A 5782-nucleotide genomic window follows, 5' to 3' on the forward strand; every position below is an offset into this window, starting at 1 on the left:
TATCCCAAAATTTTATGGGTTTTTATTTTTATATAGTGTTTAACTTTGTCTATTTTATCCAATGTGGGACTTTTGACTCACACTTAACTATTTCCAACAATAAATTATTTATTATATCTAACAGCATAGAGAATGTTAATTAATTTATATAATTAAATAGACTATATAATTTTTATACATTGTTATTGTAATTCAATAGAAATGAACTTATAATTAAAAATTGTTAACTTAGATGTTAAAAACTTGAATCGGTGACTAAATTAAGATGTCTTCATGAACAAACAAAGGGTTTAACTAACCTTTTAGCGGCCTAAATACCAAAATAACCGATTAACTTATCTTGTTTGAGAAACTCAATAATAAGTGTTTATTATAATGACAGATAAATTTGGTATCTATGATTGATGGCGTTGTAAAATGATGAAACTCATTATTTTAATATTAAATGATTAATTATAAATAGAAGGTCTTATAAATGAGTCTTATTATTTTAAAATATACAATCTCTTTAGAAACATTTTTCTAGAGATCTTTGATTTCTTTGTTTTCTTTCTCGCTCTCACTCCATGTTCATCTAATTGGAAATCTGAAATTGTAGGAATGAACCTTGTAACGAGTTCTTCAATTTGGATCGATTAATTTCTTTGTTCCTGTAAGTTTGTTATTGCATGTAGTGCTCTTTTGTTTCATGTGTCTTTAAGTCATCAATATGAGTCTCTGTTAAATAAGTGATTATATATTGTATGACATGATCGTTCTTTTGATGTTTCTATGTGTAGATAGAGCATTATATAGAGTTAAAGAAATTGTGGTGTTTTTAGAAGTGGTTAAATTGTTTAAGAGGTGAAGGGAATCTAATTTTATTGCATTTGCTTATGGTTGTGCATTAAATTAGTAAATGTAATTTTAATGTGATAAAATTGGAGTTTGAATTATCATTTGCTTTGGTCTATGTCATATTGGATTGGTGAATTTGTTATGAGATGATATATGAAATGTGTGCTCAAATAAGTTGTATTGGTTTACATGTTGGGCTTTGAATTGGTATATTTGATTGCATAATTTGAGGTGGATATGTTGACATACTTTGGTTCAGCTCTGAAATTGTATGAAACATGAAAATATTGATTTGATTGTAGTTAGAAATATCCTTGTGAAATCTTTGAATTGAACTAATTTGACAATCCCTAAGCTAAGAACTTGAATTTTAAAAGTATTATGAAGTTTGTTAAGTACACATTAGCTAAAAAAGTGTAAAATTACTCAATCAAATACCAAAATGGGAAGTCTGAGTTTTTTGATAGTGTTGGGCGCTACTGTCATGCCGTTGGCACCACTTAGCTAGTGTTGGGCGTCACCTTCTTTTTCTGGTTTGAATTATCTCGAAAAAGTAGGATTCTTTGTTTTGACCATTGGGATCTTTGATTGAAAATGTGTAGTTAGAGTAGTTTTTTGTGTAAGATTCTCATAGTTTAGGCTGTTAACAACTTTGATCTTTGTTATTTGTTTGGTACAAAACTTTTTCCACATTTACCCAATTGAGTAGATTCTTTTTGTATTGTGTTCTTTATTCCATTATACTTCATTTAAATGTAAGAACGTAATTTTATGAATTTTGTGGAAGCGACAATTTTATTTTTTTAAATCTCAAATAGTTTGTATATGTTTTATGAAGTTGTGCAATATATTTGAGAATGTGTGATATGAAGTGTAAAGTATATATGTTGACAAGGTATGAGCTGATGAGAATGTAGGGAATTCCATTGAGGAACATGTTTTAATGTATGTTTCTTTAGTATATGCATTAATGTATGGATTCAAGTAAAGAGATGTTCTGACACTCTAATATGCGTTCACACTCACATAGAGTAAAATGAGTTACGTGGTGAAAGTAGCAGAATGTCTTGGTCTAGGGGCTTTTCCTTTGCCTAAGATGCGAAGAGAATTAATCTTGTGAGTGGTAAAGTGAAACTCATTGACAATGACTCTGCAAAGTAGTAGAAACCACCACAAGTGCATGTCTCTAGTGAATTTGATATCAATGATGTATCCGGATAATTGAGTTTAAGATAATCTTTGATTACATGGTTTATATCTATATGATTGTCTGGAGTGTATTGTATCTTGATAAGCATGTTTTATTAATATATGATGTTCCTTTCCTAAACTAGTTTACCCTCTTGTGTTTGTTTGTCTTGGCTATGGTTGTCTCTTTCTTTTGTAATGATTATCTTATCGGTATGAACAGACAAGATGAGGAACCAACAATTAGAGTTGTGAGATCCTTTAGGAGCATTAGTGATTAGTTTCGGCATAGAAGTTTTTTGTTAGTTTAGTATGATTATATAAATGTCATATTTGTATATTCTTATTTGTTGGAAAAATGTATTAATGTACCTTATACTCAAAATTTTCTATTTTGAATACTATAATAAAATATCTTATTTCATTAGTTTTATGTTATTAAAATGGATGCTAGATTAAAATATAAGTCTTCTCATTTTACAACCTATCAATCTACATTTGTGAACTTTGTTGTGAATAAATAGTTAAAATAAATATTAGTCACTTAAACAAATAAATAAATTTATATGCTCTATTTATTTTAATTAATAAATTTAAATTATTTTCAATTTGAATGGATTAAAGGGACAAATTAAATATTTTATTAAATTTATTAGAATTTACCAAAAAATGACTGATTATAATAACACTACTTGTATACTTGTTTTTATTCACAATGTTTGATTTTTTTTAAATAAACATTTATATACCATTCTATATAATAAATTTGGAAAGCGGAGTTAATAGAAGATAGACAACTTAATCAAATAAAGTAATATTAGAATTGGAAATTAGAAAAAATTGTAACTAAGAACTAGAAAACCATTTCCGTAAAAGTCAAATAACAAACAATTACTTGAAAAATATAAGAACAAGCAAAAGTTCAAAAGTTAAATATAAGAACAAAAGACAAGAAATCATAGAAGTAAGCAACAATTTGAGAACTTATATAAATGTAAGAATAAAAGACAAGAAATCATAGAAGTAAACAAAAACTTTGAGGACTCAAATATAAACAATAAAGAAGAAATAGAAGAAAAAAATATTAAGCTAAAAGTAAAATCTTGCATAGAAAATTAAGAGATTTATGATATTAGTCTAAGAACTAATACTCTTTATGTCATTTTTTGCAATTGCAGAGTTTTTGTATATAGAAATTTTGTCACCCTTAAAATTTTACATTTAACACTTATATACAGAGATGTTTAAACAATTATTTTATGCTATTGATTCTTTACACTACATTATATTGAAGTTCTACCAAGACACATCAACTTAAATAGTTACAATAACGACAAGTTATGTCTTCTTAGATTAAACAGAATCATGTAACCTTTTTTTTTTCTTTCTTATAAATAATTTTTGCATCTTCATATCAAGTGATTTTCTTCATCAAAGCACTTCATTCAGCCTAATTTCAACACTTTAATTTCATGTTCATGTGCTTAGAGAATAATTAAGTACTAGGTGAGTTACACTATTTTGAGATGGCTTGAAAAAGTATAGCAAAATTAGTTTATGAGATTTTAAAAAATTCTATCACGAATAGAAATAACAACAATCAAATAATAACCTCATTTTCGTTGAAATAAAGTAATTGGAAGTCTCACATCAACTAGAGATAAGACAATTTCATAGTATATAAGTGAAGTGCAAACCTCACCTTACACGTCGATTTTGTGGAGTTGAGTTAGGTTTTAAAATCCACTTCTAATGGACCACTCATTAATTTCTAATCCAACGCACGAGATATAGTGAGATGCAAACCGCAAATCCCACCCTACAAACCGGTTTTTTGGGCTTGAATTAAGCTTTAAAGCCCACTTTTATCCCATTAACTATTTTCTTTTTTCATCACGTTCTACTCAAAATACACTTGATATGTAACTTCTCTTTCATACATCATTTTTCGGGATCAAATACAAGCTTATAGAAACTATGAAATATCAACAAATGAAATGATTAATCACAAATTTCATTAGTAAAATAATTAGCAATTAATATCATTTCAAGCCAAACATAGAAACTCTAGATTTATCCATCTTTTGCTCAATCCACCTATAATAAAAATAAGTGTTTATTCATCACTTTCGCTCACTTCCACTAATCAAAGAATCATGCTATAAGATTTAGGCATGATTAATGTAACATCTTTCGACATGTTCTTTTCATAACTATAGAACTCATCTTTTTCCATAGCAATAACATACTTAGAGGAAAATTTATCATGATCATTCAAGTCCATGTGATATTATTATTGACTTGGCATCACCACTTAAAGTAATATTATTCTTACAAAGGAAATGCAATTCACAATTTTCTTTTATAAAATCATGACAAGCATCAATTAAATAAGAAGGTTCAAAGCATCATTAAAATAAGAAGGTTCAATGATATTCTAACCCAAAAAATTCTTCTCTCCATGGTTGCATGGGTTTTCTCATAAGCTCAACATTTACTTCCTTCAAAGGAAAATATTCACATACAAAGAATTAGGAAGAAATATTAACACTATAAAAACATATTTGAATAATAATTAATTTTAGAGACAAAAAATAATTAATCATTATAGTAACTAATTTAAATACTAATTTATAGACTAAAAATTATCAATAACTAAAATAGTTTTAAAAAATTATAATTGGTCTCTAAATTGATAACTAAAATAGTTTTTTTATTATGAACTGGTATTTAAAATTTGATCACTAACACTACAACCAAGGTTTTGACTACCAAATGAATTAATCTCTAAATTAGTCTCTGATCAGGAAATTATTCTCTAAATTGATCTCTAAATATACTTTTAGTCACTATCGATCATTATTTAAGTTTCTTGTAGTGTAATAATTCTTATTATCTTTTTCACTCTTCAATTATTTCTTCTTTCTACCTTTTTATCTCATTTTCTTTCTTTTCACTTTTCTCTATTTTCTTTTTTTTTTCTCTTCTTTATTTGTCTTCTCTTTTTCATCAATTTCTTTATATTTTTCTTTAATTTCACGCTTGATTTTTTACGTTCCCTCCATTTTATAATTATAACTAATACCAAAATGTTAAGTCTTAGGAGTAGAAATACTTTTACTTCTTTTAGACTTTAAACCTTATTGTTTAACTTAAGAAGATCATTCTGTTTTGAATTACAAGAAAAATCATAGTAATAGGTTTTCTTGGAAAAATATTTCCTCTTAATAATTTATCTCTCTATCTCTTTCATAGAAATGTGGTAAGAATCTCTCATATAGGCCTTCAAAACATACCATGTAATATTAATAGTTACTTCCTCCCATCCTACATATCTTGTTTTATTCGGTTCCATAGCCCTAGTCTATTATTTAAAGTGTAGCCTCAACTTAATTTTTGTATTATAAACCTAATTTATATATAGTGCAAAATCAACTTCAATTGAAATTTTGACTCAAAAATACGACAATTCAACTAAGCATGAGAGAGATAAATTTGAAGATATTTGCATCTCTTTCCAAAGAACGGTGATAGTTTGACACAAATGCTCTCATTTGACACTTATATAAATTAATATTTTATTAAGAAAAGTTGGTGTCAAATGGTAGTTATTTGAGAATGGTGGTGTCAAAATAAATTTTTTCCTTTCCAAATACACCGGTGTCAAACTCTAATATAGATCTAGTAATTACTTACACAAGACAAATACCTCTAAATGAAAAAGATTCAAAAATTAACAAAGATTTGTTAGTATGAT

This window comes from Vigna unguiculata, chromosome 7 (genome assembly GCF_037176805.1).
Source record: "Vigna unguiculata cultivar grain cowpea cultivar isolate G323 ecotype 2 chromosome 7, ASM3717680v1, whole genome shotgun sequence".
NCBI classification, from domain to species: domain Eukaryota; kingdom Viridiplantae; phylum Streptophyta; class Magnoliopsida; order Fabales; family Fabaceae; genus Vigna; species Vigna unguiculata.